A 15,228-nucleotide genomic window follows, 5' to 3' on the forward strand; every position below is an offset into this window, starting at 1 on the left:
GCCCACCTAGTTAGACAGGTGGCCCTCATACCTTTTTTTTCGCATCGATGGAATTGAACCCCGCTGGCGAGATAATAGTCGATGGACATTACCAGTGCGCCACTTGATCATCCTAACAGGGACTGGGTTCAATGGTATTCAGTGGTATATAAATTGGGAAAGTGAGCAGTATCGAACACCTGTCACAGATACAATTATGGATATTTGTTCGATTGAATCCGAGGGTTGGCCTAGTGTAATGTATCGACGGCTTCAACAATGGCGGTAAAATTGATCAATAATAAAGTCTTTTTCGTTTTCTCGTACAAAACACTCAATAGGAAAATCTTCTTTTCATACCTCGATGAAATGAAATGTAATTCTCGCCATCAGGAAATGACAAATAATATATATGATGTCATGTGGCATTTTGGAGAATAACACCAGTATGTCTATTACATAATTCTGTGTATGCGTTAGACGTCTTAACTCTTTAATATAATACTAAAATTGAAAACACTTGAAAGCAACTAGCAATTTTGATTGCGTTAGTCATTATTAAATGAAGAACCTATTAAAGTGTTCGCAAAGAGGCTACTATATAAAGTTTATACCAAGCACCTTATCCATTATATCGCAATATCCTATTAACAGCCAGGGTCATTTAAGGACGTGCCAGGTTTAGGAAGGTGGAGGAAAGCTGGAGTGCCCGGAGAAAAACCACCGGCCTACGGTCAGTACCTGGCAACTGCCCAACGTAGGTTTTGAGCTCGCAACCCAGAGGTGGAGGGCTAGTGATAAAGTGTCGGGACACCTTAACCACTCGGCCACCGCGGCCCTTGCAATATCCGAGATTCTGGTGCGCACACCATTTTATTTAATCTGTTATAAACAACCACAATTTCTCGTTTACTGTTTTGTGCAATATCATTATCTAAATATAAACACCAGATCTCTGATTCAATCCATGTATTGTCCCCCAACATGCAGCACGAAATAAAACTATCATTATAGCGACGATAATAAGGATACTTATAAGTATTTGTGTAGGCTCTCAATGATTTTAATTTCAAAATGACCAATACTTACGAAACGGTTGGCATTCAGCAAGTCCTATACATCAATACTTTTAAGAGGGGACACAACTCTTTCAAACCCGTATTGCCTCATCAAAATGTTTGAAACCTACCACTGGGCACTTATTGGTATCAAACCTCCCTACCGTTTTCTTCATTTTGTTGCTTTATGTATTTTCGAAAATCATGTTATACTTTGACAGTGTTTATAGTAAGATAAATGGTCGTGTGTTCTGATCGATATTTAAGTGCTTAAGAAATAACGTGATTTGGAAGTACACAATTTACATAACGACACTTTTAGAGGAAGTCATTGATTCATAATTTCATAAATTTGCATAACATAGCTTTGCAAATTTTAATTAATGACATAAACTGTACATGCAGCATTGTATTACTTTAAGAGGACAGAAATTATAATAGTCTTTTTCCAACCTGCTTCAAGTAGATGGTTTTATTTTAATTTCAAATTTAATTTTTATTGATCTGCCTAATAAAAATGCAATCTTGTTTGTCTTTACCGTAGTAATTAAAAAAACAAACAAACAATAAACAAAAATCAACAGTTTACAGTTGTTTCATGCCTCATCAGTCAACAGTCAAAACTGTTTTCACGAGGTGTTGGTACTGACCAGGTGAACTGGCCGAAGTTTATGGGTAGCATGTTTTATCATTCATCTTTTGGGAAAAAAGGTAAATTTGGTTAATATCCATTTATATAGTGAGTCAGATAACAATTAATTTTGTCTTTTCATCCTGAGACTGTTAAACTTTTCTTTTTTTTTAATCTGAAATGATTCTGCGGTGTGTTAATGATACATAAAGAATTATATTTTATAATATTTTGAAAAGTAGCAGATAAGAGAATAATCCAAATTGAGAGAATATGTCATTGCAGCATTTTGAAGTTTTTCTAAAATCTAACAGCCAATACCAGTACAAGCAGAATCCACAAAATCATATTGTTTAAATGAAAAAATATTCAAGTCCCTCTTGTTACATAAAGGTCATATTTGAGCCACCATCATTAGTTGGTGTATCATACAAACTGCCCTCCATCTTTGGTCCATCTTCCGCCTTTTATCTTTGTCTAGTATTTGTCGTCGCCAACTGATAATTTTTGAATAAATCTTCAGTATCAATAGTTTCAATTCTTGAAATGATCCAAATATAGTCTTGACCAATTCTTGCTATTTTTCTGAAATACAAGATGGCAGCTAAACCGCCATGTTGGAAAACACATTTTAAACTTTTCCACTGATGCAATTGAGCTGAGAAGTGGTAGAGAATAAAGAAAAGTGTTATATTTTGGCATTATTTTACCATTGAGCAGACAATGTTATCCTGAATACCAGCTTTAAAAATTCCTCTGAATTTCCAGTACAGATATTTCGTTTGAACATTTTTGGAAATATTTCCGATATAGTCAAACCAAGTGTGGTTATTTTCTCAAGCTGTTCTGAAATCAAAGGTGACTGCTATCTTGGGAAAAAGTAAAACATTTTCTTTAGTCACCTTTCAAGTGATCTAATCGTCCTTTGTCCGTCGACGTTCGTAGTGCGTCCTTGAAGAATTTACATTTTCGACTTTGTGTAAGGCCCTGAACCTGATATTGAACCGAACCATGCTTGGCCAAGTATGTTCAAATGAATGTCATTGACCTTTATTGAAGGTCATTGTGGCCAAATAGGTTAAAATTTCAAACGTCCTTTTCTTAATAGCCAAGAGAAGAAGACACCAGGTTATGGGCCTGAAGTACACGTATGAGTCACCTTGGCTTTGATATCTTGCTTTAACCCTAATGAGAAATAATTTCTCAACAGCTTCAAACGACAAAACAGGTAGACTACAATCCAAAATTGTATTTCGATAAAAAGTAATCATATTTCGATGAAACGAAATAATAAGTCGTTAACAAATCATTATTTCGATTAAACAAAATAATATTTCGATAAAATGACATATTATCGATAAAACGAAATAAGATTTTGTTAAAACGAATTATTATTTCTATAAAACGAAACACTATTTCGTTGAAAGATTTATTCGATAACACTGATATCATTTTTATAAAACGAAATAAAATATCGATGAAACGAAATAATATTTCGCTAAAACAAATTATTATTTCTTTGAAATGAAACACTTCTTCGTTAAACCATGATTTCGATAAAGATAAAAGTAACATTTTTTCGATTAAATGACATATTATTTCGATAAAACAAAGTAGTATTTCTTTAAAGCGAATCATTATTTCGATAAAACGAAACAAAAGAAGTGTGTGACATGTCAGTCAATGTGCTACGTAATATTCTTCCCTCTATTGTCCGTGACGTGTGTCGCGATATCAAATAAATAGCTTACAATTTCTATAAATAGGCCCAATCCGCCTACACATGCGAGAGAATATGATACATGTGGACAAAAGCTATATTATGTTTCAGATTTGTCCCAGCCAGAAAACAAACATTTGTACATATCGATTGTTTACAGGAACAGGGACGTATCTCCAACAAATTGGAGTGCTTAGAAGTAAAGGGCCGTATCTCATATTTATCAATTTTTTGATTATGGTAAATTACAATTCCGACGGAGCATTTCTTATTGAATATGTACTTTATATCAATGGAAATTGGCTAATTCTTTTAAATCACATAGTATTTTAACAGAATTAGACCATTTCAATTGATATAATTTACAAATTCTATAAGAAAATTTCACTCGTAGTTGTAATTTATTAAAATCTAAAAATTGATCAATTTGAGATAAGGCCCTTTATTTCTAAGCACTCCATGTTGGAGATACGTCCTTGTTCCTCTAAACTATCGATATAATGTCTACCATATATTCATCAGACGATTTCTACAGGGATCTCAACGTACGGTTAACTAGGGATATTGGTTAAAGTACGATTTTCTGTATCATCGAACTGTTCATTATTTTTCCGAACGAAAATCACACAAAAAATCAACATAATGTTGCTATATCAATTAGTTTGAAATATTTGACCTGTACATCTATACAAGAAACAAGAATCTGATGTGTGGTTTAATCATATGAAAATCATCGATTATTGTATTGCTGTTGTATTTTGATAAACAAAAAGCCTGACAGCTTGATGCTTTTTGTATGTCCTTTGTTTTGTTTTGTGTTGTTTGTTTGTTTGTTTTTTTTATTATTTTTTTATTATTATTAAAAATTAATGGAAGAGGAAATACAGTATAAATCATGACAGATTTTTAGATTACACATGATCTCTGTAAAATTCATTTGCGATATCATGATAAAAAATCTAGATTAAAATTTCATATGATTGAAATGCATCTCATGCCACTAAATTCTATATCCCCCAAGGACAGTAATATTCAATTGGCACCTGTATCAGCCAACTAAAATCGAAAACATTACCTGAAATATGAATCTATGAACGTGTTATTGGTGATAGTACCACTTTAAATCAATACCTAAATTATCCATAGCGGGATATGAAATAGGTCTGCTGGGCATTTTTGTCTCACATTTAGTGAGATACAAAGGTTCAGTCAATAGATGTATCTTCATAAATCATTCTACGATAAGTGAGGCCGCAATAAACCTTTTAGTCACGTTTTTTGTAAAAAGCCAATTATGTTGTAGAAGAACCGAGTCATATTTACATACAAACGATGTTGAATATCGATATTATCATTATATCCTGTTTTTAGATGTAGAAATAAGCTAATGAAACATATATAACAAAATGCGACTCGCTAATTTTTTCATTGTATATAATAATACTAATTAAACAAACCAGCCGTGAAGCACGCGATAGTTACGCCCGAATCCATCTGTGCATGTGTAGGGATGAATATAGGGAAATGCTTTGTTGTTTTTGAGCGAGGTTTTTTATATTACAATTGTTGTGACGGTGGCTATAATTCCAAAACAAGAACAACAAAAACTGCCTAGATGCAATAACATGCATGTACTTTTAGATATCGCTGTTGCCAGTAAACTAAGTAATATGTTAGTCGCGTTTATCAAAACGGATTTATTTCATAACAAAGCAAGAGGAGATTTGATGTGGGCGGAAACCGGAGTACCCAGAATAAAACCACATGGTCGGGCAGGTGACCGATACCTTTTTCGCGGGCGTCCGATCGCTAAATTGAGCCCCGATCACTTGAACATATATTGTTTAGCTTGGTGAATAGCGAGTTCGTGAGCCCCGATCGCTTACATATATTGATATTGCGTAGCTAGGTGGACGAGGAGTTCGTGACCGCGTATTGCAACCTGTCAGTCGTGTGGAAAAACCGTAGGATGACATCTGTTGAAAACACTTAATATGATATCCTGATTGTAGTGAGATATAGGGGTCTATAAACGCTATAAAATCGACATAATGAAATGTATCTCTATGATATATATGTCATGTTGACTTATTATTGGGAGGTCAGTCCGTAATCCATTCACAGAAGCCGTTGTTTCCTGTTCAGATAAAGCTGATAATCATGTCCTTATACACTGCACCTATATTTTCTATATTCGCTCTATAAAAGTAGCAGGTTTAAACCTGTTTTTTTGGGGTTGGTTTGTTTTTGTTTAACGTCCTATTAACAGCCAGGGTCATTTAAGGACGTGCCAGGTTTTGGAGGTGGAGGAAAGCCGGAGTACCCGGAGAAAAACCACCGGCCTACGGTCAGTACCTGGCAACTGCCCCACGTAGGTTTCGAACTCGCAACCCAGAGGTGGAGGGCTAGTGATAAAGTGTCGGAACACCTTAACCACTCGGCCACCGCGACCCCCCTTAAACATGGTTTCTAACAGATAAATGATATCGCAAATGACACATTCATCTTGTTTTAATTGCCAACAATGATACAGATTTATAAAACATATTTAGTGTTTTTGAAACAGTTCTAAAATGATTTTTCTAAAGCACTAAATTCCCGCTGACAGATTTTCCTTGTTTTCATATCTTTTTTGCATCTATATGTTATGCAATCGAATCTCGTTATCTTGAATGTAGTTCTTGAAAAAGATATTGGAGATTTCCGACTTTTCGAGGTACTTGAGTATAATTTATATAAAGTTTTTACAGTTGAAACTGATTTTTTCTGGAGTTAAACAAGGTCTTCGAGTTATAAGAGTTCGAGGTATCGACGGTTGGCTGTTCTGTTTAACGCTGTTGTATTATAGTCTGAAATGTGTAATATATACGTACAGAATATATATGTATTCTACAACTTCACCCTAAATTCCTTCCTGATCGCCCTGATATTATTTGACCTTTTAGAGAAAACTTAATTACGGTTTATCCAAATACAACTAAATATGAATAGAAAAACGCTAATAGATGAAACACAAAAAAGGTACATTTTAAATTCAATGTCTTTCATCTTAACAAGATCGGTAATATTCTATGTTTTTCGTAATTAATTTGCATCATTGTTTATTTACATAAAAATGTGTTCATGAATTCATTTCGAAAAGTAAATTATCTGGAATAATTCCATTCAAATTACGAGTGCATCGCGCTTGTATTACTTAATTGACATTGATTTTTAAGGAATGTTTCGTATTCTTGTTCAAATATTTACCCAAGAAGATATCCACATTTTGTGCAAGCGTATTCTTGTTCAAATATTTACCCAAGAAGATATCCACATTTTGTGCAAACAATGAGCTGATTTAAACAAATTGTGAATGATTAATACTTACAATGAAATGGGACGTGAAATGAACATGCAACACGTAACGCCACAATAACAGGTGGAACTCTTGTGTAACCAAGCACCATTATCCATATCATATCTAAATACAGTTATTTACTGATCAGCTGAAACTGGATGTAGATTTCAGGAAGCAAATATCAATATAAATATCATGTACATGTATGCGCCGCCTCTGCATATCGTCATGGTGGGCAGCAAAGTGTTTTGGTTTCAATTTGCTTTGATGACACCAAACTAAATAAATAATATCGCCATTTTTGTCCCTCTCAATTACAGCACTGATCCCTATCAGTATACATTTCATTTTAGCATATTTTATTGCGGCACGTGTACAATTTCTTATATAATAGCATATGTGATGCTTCGCTCAAACATTTCAATATCTAATCTATACTTAGTGCATATTTTGGTTACAATAAATTGGATCCGGATGACGTCGTTTTTTCTTATCCATCGTGTCTTCCATTTAGTTTAAACAGTATTTTATTCAAAATATGGCAGTGACAAAATAATACAAAAATCAACAAAAAGGATTCGAAAACAAGTACATAAGTACTTATATCAATTCGTCTCCTTATTAATAAATCTGGCAGTAGGACGGCACTGTTACATATATTTTGATAGTATATTAGACAAAAAAGAAGAAGAAATCAGGGAGGGGAGGGCAGAAGGGGTGCATCAGGAAACGAAAGAAAGTGGTAACGAAGAGAATAACAAGAAGAACTGCATTACTTGATTGAATCTAGATGGAATTTGATTCATGAAAAGGTAACCCTAATAAGCTCTATATAAGGATGCATTAAATACATTGGAAAACTCTAAATTACCTTATGTTGATTCCAATCAAAATGTATACTGATATCCTGTAAAATGCAAGAGTGTTGAAGTCTATATTAATTTTAGTATAAACAAGACTCATTAAGTCTAAATGTCACAAGTGTTGTCGAACAACATAGGTTTCAAAGTTAATGTACATTGTTTAAACAAAGGCAATAATTACATAATAATAAAATAAAGCAAATAAATCTTGACCTAAAATCGTTTCGACTTACAGATAAATTGTTGGACAGAGTCAAAAATATTTAAGTTATATTGATCTGGCATATCAGGATTTCCATACAGCAGCAGATTTAGATTATTCCCAGGTGGAAGATTAGTAAAACATTTTAGTCTTAATTGTTCGAAGTTAGGACAAAAGAGGAGAAAGTGTTCAGTAGTTCCATCAGAACGGTTACAAGAACACATGGGACTTTCAGCTAAGTTACGTAAAAATAATTCGCTATTAAGGGAACTACAGTTCATCCTCAGCCGAGCGTGGTGAATTTGGCCAAATCTACTTTTGCAGTAATAGTAATAGGATGGAACAAGATTACTGTGATTATAGTTGACATACATAGACTTTCTAAGGTTAGTGTGATGGGTTATGCTTAACGTCGTCCGGAAGAGCGTTCCATAAGTCAACAGAGGAAGGTAGAAAAGAGTTTTTATAGAGTTTAGTACGACATCTTATTTGACAGAATTTATTTGCGTTTCTAGTATCGTGAGAGTGAATGTCAGAATGACGAGCGGGGAGTATGTTAGTTAAATAGGAGGGACACTGACCATGAACAATCTTATGAAGTTGTGTTATTTTATGTTTTCGTCTTCTTTCAATAAGAGGGTCCCAACCAGTTTCTAAATACAATCTCCCATGACTAGTTAATTTAGTAGCCCCAGTTACAATCCTGGCTGCTTCGAGTTGAATATTTTCTAACAGATGGCTTTGGCCTGTCGTTATATTGTCCCAAACCACGTCCCCATATTCTAACAAAGGTCGAATAAAAGTAAAGTAAATAGTTTGAAGCGTTTTTCTGTCAATGGAAAATTTCAGTTTCCTTAAAATGCCTATTTTTTTTGAAGCTTTGTTTATTATATATTGAACATGATCAGTCCACCCTCCATTAGACGAGTGAAGACACCTAGGTGTTTGTGGCATGTTACCTCTGTTAGTGGGTTGTTGTTCATAGACATAGGGGGATGAAGTGGTTTGTCATTTTTTCTACTTACTGTCATTGACACTGTCTTACTAGGATTGAAATCGACAAGCCATGTTTTTGACCATTCATGAATTTTGTTTAGATTATCGTTCAAGAGATTAACAATGTCTTCCATTTGTGATAAATACATACGACTCAGTCCCATTTTGAGTTCATCAATTATGCATAACACGAGTTGCCTTGATATTACTTGGCAAGAATAGTTTCCGCAACTGTGTGATATTATGTTATTATGACATCTCAATATAGTTGTCCAGTCAGTGACATACGATATATAAGGCTGGGGCTGAGACATGCCAATTCTCTAACAATTTTTCCTAATGCTTGTTCAAGAATATGTGTTCATTTACGGATTGCTTTGTTTCCATAAGTTTGCAAGAATGAAAATATACCCAGGCGCTCCGGGAGAGTAAGCTTCATTGACGACATTCACTATGTAAATCAAGAGCTTATATTCTTGACGTAATGATAGTTAGGGTGTTGACAACGGGACTACAAGGACTGTCAAGAAACATAGAAAATGTCTAATATCATAGAATACCAGGAAATACTGTTGACGTGGAAATTTACGCGATGGGGAAATTTATGTACTTTTGTTCGCGAAAATTTCCCTCATTCGTATGTTATTGATATAAATTTGCGTAATCTCTACAAACGAACGAGGATCGATCTTGAAAATTACCCCACGAATATAGTTTACATTTCGAAATTGCGAAAATAATCCACCGCGAAAACAACCACGTTTACAGTATAGCTATTTTCGATAACCAACATTTCGACAAGCAAACTTCCTCATGGTCATCATCATCAACCAAATTGAAAAATAAAATAAAAACGTGACAAGAAATAAACACAAACACTAAACAGACAGTGTTAGCTACAGTTAATTGCTATTAACAATACACTTTGTTGAAAGTATATATCTTCCTGAACATAATTTACTGTATCGGTCACACTTCTAAAACAAAATGAATGTTCCTACTTGGCACATGACAATAGCCTATTGTGTTATAATAAATGTCTGGTGATCAGAAATTGATGATGCGTGCAGGCAGGACAGCTGGTGGACAGCAGGTATAAACCTAAATGTGTTGGTATCAGAACAAAGACCTTAAGCATGTTATCATTTTTCACTCTGTAGTATACTCAGAAAAAACCCTGTGTAAAGCATATTAATAATTAGCTTCTATCGATTATTTTACATTGGCTTCAAACTGCTTTCTACGCCGTTGGTGGGTTTTCACATAACAGCTCGTATGGCCTTAGAAAGCGGAACTAGCACCCTAAGCTGCGGTGATAGGATATTGACTTTAAAAACATTGTTATCTGAGTTTCCATGGATAGATATATAAGGAATTCGTAGAAAAGGTAAGATGATAGGTGAATTTATCAGTCATTTTTTTTTTTTTGCTTTGATTAATTTGTGTGTATTTGTTTAAACATATGTTGAAATGTCGATATATAAATGTAATACATGATGTGAAAATTTATTGCATTGTGAAAATTTAGAGTTTTATTAATTACTTAACAATTGGATGCCCATTCAAAAATAATGATGACAACAAAGTTTTTATTTCAGTAAGGATTAATTAATAGAAAAACTATGTGAAATGGCTTTTGTACATCACAACCAGTATAAGATTGAAAATATATTGACATTAAACAAAAACAAAAAAACAAAGAACAAAAACAAAAATATTTGGTATGACTTAAGCACTACCATAGCAAACAATAATATTTTTCAAAATTCCAGCAGAAACCAAAAAATAACCTCATTCATGCAACAAAGAATTCTTTATGAAGTAAAGATTGCTAGAAAATATGGTATCATAGATGTCAATTTCGGTTCAGTTAATCAAACACTGAAAAATACACGACAAAATGATTTGGCTTAACGGCCAATGGCCGACTGTGGTCATTTAGAGCCATAGTAATTAAATAACTATCTTATCATAAATAAACAAGTGGGTAGCAATGACAACATTAGATAAAAAGGTTTATTTTTTAAAGTATTCGCATTGTATATTTAGATCATTTTAATAAAAAGGGGGTTACAATGATAATGAGTGGATGGGTGGACTGTGTGAAATATATATCGTCATAGAGACCAACCAACCAATTGTTTTCCCATAGACCTTAGTGTTAACGTTTTGGAATATTTCATTCAAATTCTTGAATTGAATATGACGATTATGGTTTATAACAAAAGTTTAGGGTCTGATATAACACCTAATCAAAAAAAAAAAGGTTGGGTCCTTCAGCTCAAATTTTCTCCAGGGTAGCCATTTTGAAAATAGGTGAATTTCGCAGTAAAAATTCTCAAAAATCTTAAATGTTTACCTGTTTACTATTATTACGTGAACTTTTGGGAAAAAAACCAATCGGACTTAAGAAATTTATATCAACATTTCTTATTGATAGTTACCTATCAGGCTACATATCTATTTTCTCACTTCATAACATACTGGCCAATCAGTGGCTGCCAGACATTTTATCCTTGGCTCAACGTTCAATACACATGGGCTGTTTCAAAAATATATTTTTTCAATTGGTTGGTTGTTCCCTATAGCATCTTTCACATTTTTCAAAGATAACTTTTCTGGAACAGGATAGAACCATAGGATATGCTATCAAAATATACAGTGCCTGACTGCAAGTCTTAGGCTGGTAGGTTGATTCTTCTATTGGTACCGGATATGAAATTCTTAAGAGAAAACCACATTAAAATTGAGTTAATTTTGAAATGTAAATTTTAATATCTTGATAAGCTTTGAATTTAAAGTGATGGCTTTTGGTTAATAGCCAAGTATAGAAATCGTGCTACTCAGAAATATAAACAAATAAGATATAGAATAAAGATCAGGGGGAGATAACTCAATGTTATCTCCTCCACCCCCTAATTTCTGGTCTTTTTGTAAAAAATGAAGAAAAAAAGGCCGAACGAGAAAAAAAATTAGGAGTGGAGCCATTATTTAGAAAAAAGAGTCGAAACACAGACACAGAACACGGCACCGGGCAAGTGACAACAAAAAATAACCAGATATATCACCAAACACTGAACTGGGGTAGTGACAACAGAACAACCAAACATATCACCGAATACTGAATCGGGGTAGTGACAACAGAACAACCAGACACACACCCACACATTGAACCGGGGTAGTGCCAGCAGTACAACCAGCATACCATCGTACCCCGAGCCACGATATATACCGCTACAATTGAAATATAGAATGTATGTCCGTATCTGTCCGGTCTATGGTCCTCCTTGTAGCACTACATGTGTCATATTTTCATCATCAATCCCCCCTGAATCTCAATTTCTCTCTAAATTCTGCTACAATGCCTCCAAGATGAGAATCCCGTCCGAAAATATGCTAGTCGGTCCCATCATCTGGTTTCCAGGGACGCTAGATGGCACAAAATGTCATATGCGGTAGCTATATGTAGAGACCAACCAACCAATTGTTTTCCTATAGACCTTAGTGTTAACGTTTTGGAATATTTCATTCAAATTCTTGAATTGAATATGACGATTATGGTTTATAACAAAAGTTTAGGGTCTGATATAACACCTAATCAAAAAAAAAAGTTGGGTCCTTCAGCTCAAATTTTCTCCAGGGTAGCCATTTTGAAAATAGGTGAATTTCGCTGTAAAAATTCTCAAAAATCTTAAATGTTTACCTATTTACTATTATTACGTGAACTTTTTGGAAAAAAACCAATCGGACTTAAGAAATTTATATCAACATTTCTTATTGATAGTTACCTATCAGGCTACATATCTATTTTCTCACTTCATAACATACTGGCCAATCAGTGGCTGCCAGACATTTTATCCTTGGCTCAACGTTCAATACACATGGGCTGTTTCAAAAATATATTTTTTTCAATTGGTTGGTTGTTCCCTATAGCATCTTTCACATTTTTCAAAGATAACTTTTCTGGAACAGGATAGAACCATAGGATATGCTATCAAAATATGCAGTGCCTGACTGCAAGTCTTAGGCTGGTAGGTTGATTCTTCTATTGGTACCGGATATGAAATTCTTAAGAGAAAACCACATTAAAATTGAGTTAATTTTGAAATGTAAATTTTAATATCTTGATAAGCTTTGAATTTAAAGTGATGGCTTTTGGTTAATAGCCAAGTATAGAAATCGTGCTACTCAGAAATATAAACAAATAAGATATAGAATAAAGATCAGGGGGAGATAACTCAATGTTATCTCCTCCACCCCCTAATTTCTGGTCTTTTTGTAAAAAATGAAGAAAAAAAGGCCGAACGAGAAAAAAAATTAGGAGTGGAGCCATTATTTAGAAAAAAGAGTCGAAACACAGACACAGAACACGGCACCGGGCAAGTGACAACAAAAAATAACCAGATATATCACCAAACACTGAACTGGGGTAGTGACAACAGAACAACCAAACATATCACCGAATACTGAATCGGGGTAGTGACAACAGAACAACCAGACACACACCCACACATTGAACCGGGGTAGTGCCAGCAGTACAACCAGCATACCATCGTACCCCGAGCCACGATATATACCGCTACAATTGAAATATAGAATGTATGTCCGTATCTGTCCGGTCTATGGTCCTCCTTGTAGCACTACATGTGTCATATTTTCATCATCAATCCCCCCTGAATCTCAATTTCTCTCTAAATTCTGCTACAATGCCTCCAAGATGAGAATCCCGTCCGAAAATATGCTAGTCGGTCCCATCATCTGGTTTCCAGGGACGCTAGATGGCACAAAATGTCATATGCGGTAGCTATATGTAGAGACCAACCAACCAATTGTTTTCCTATAGACCTTAGTGTTAACGTTTTGGAATATTTCATTCAAATTCTTGAATTGAATATGACGATTATGGTTTATAACAAAAGTTTAGGGTCTGATATAACACCTAATCAAAAAAAAAAGTTGGGTCCTTCAGCTCAAATTTTCTCCAGGGTAGCCATTTTGAAAATAGGTGAATTTCGCTGTAAAAATTCTCAAAAATCTTAAATGTTTACCTATTTACTATTATTACGTGAACTTTTGGAAAAAAACCAATCGGACTTAAGAAATTTATATCAACATTTCTTATTGATAGTTACCTATCAGGCTACATATCTATTTTCTCACTTCATAACATACTGGCCAATCAGTGGCTGCCAGACATTTTATCCTTGGCTCAACGTTCAATACACATGGGCTGTTTCAAAAATATATTTTTTCAATTGGTTGGTTGTTCCCTATAGCATCTTTCACATTTTTCAAAGATAACTTTTCTGGAACAGGATAGAACCATAGGATATGCTATCAAAATATGCAGTGCCTGACTGCAAGTCTTAGGCTGGTAGGTTGATTCTTCTATTGGTACCGGATATGAAATTCTTAAGAGAAAACCACATTAAAATTGAGTTAATTTTGAAATGTAAATTTTAATATCTTGATAAGCTTTGAATTTAAAGTGATGGCTTTTGGTTAATAGCCAAGTATAGAAATCGTGCTACTCAGAAATATAAACAAATAAGATATAGAATAAAGATCAGGGGGAGATAACTCAATGTTATCTCCTCCACCCCCTAATTTCTGGTCTTTTTGTAAAAAATGAAGAAAAAAAGGCCGAACGAGAAAAAAAATTAGGAGTGGAGCCATTATTTAGAAAAAAGAGTCGAAACACAGACACAGAACACGGCACCGGGCAAGTGACAACAAAAAATAACCAGATATATCACCAAACACTGAACTGGGGTAGTGACAACAGAACAACCAAACATATCACCGAATACTGAATCGGGGTAGTGACAACAGAACAACCAGACACACACCCACACATTGAACCGGGGTAGTGCCAGCAGTACAACCAGCATACCATCGTACCCCGAGCCACGATATATACCGCTACAATTGAAATATAGAATGTATGTCCGTATCTGTCCGGTCTATGGTCCTCCTTGTAGCACTACATGTGTCATATTTTCATCATCAATCCCCCCTGAATCTCAATTTCTCTCTAAATTCTGCTACAATGCCTCCAAGATGAGAATCCCGTCCGAAAATATGCTAGTCGGTCCCATCATCTGGTTTCCAGGGACGCTAGATGGCACAAAATGTCATATGCGGTAGCTATATGTAGAGACCAACCAACCAATTGTTTTCCTATAGACCTTAGTGTTAACGTTTTGGAATATTTCATTCAAATTCTTGAATTGAATATGACGATTATGGTTTATAACAAAAGTTTAGGGTCTGATATAACACCTAATCAAAAAAAAAAGTTGGGTCCTTCAGCTCAAATTTTCTCCAGGGTAGCCATTTTGAAAATAGGTGAATTTCGCATGTAAAAATTCTCAAAAATCTTAAATGTTTACCTATTTACTATTATTACGTGAACTTTTTGGAAAAAAACCAATCGGAC

At 34.5% G+C, this 15,228-nt stretch overlaps 1 protein-coding gene across 1 annotated transcript in view; it reads left to right on the top strand.

Annotated features, from left to right (window-relative positions):
- Window positions 1–10,052: 10,052 nt before the first annotated feature.
- Window positions 10,053–15,228, top strand: part of LOC117329843 (secretory phospholipase A2 receptor-like) — a 33,520-nt gene continuing 28,344 nt past the window's right edge. Inside the window, exon 1 of the mRNA XM_033888019.1 lies at window positions 10,053–10,176. The gene's annotated coding sequence lies outside the window, so the exon portion shown is untranslated. The remainder of the gene's footprint in view (window positions 10,177–15,228) is intronic.

The sequence above is a fragment of the Pecten maximus genome, chromosome 6, assembly GCF_902652985.1.
Source record: "Pecten maximus chromosome 6, xPecMax1.1, whole genome shotgun sequence".
NCBI lineage: Eukaryota > Metazoa > Mollusca > Bivalvia > Pectinida > Pectinidae > Pecten > Pecten maximus.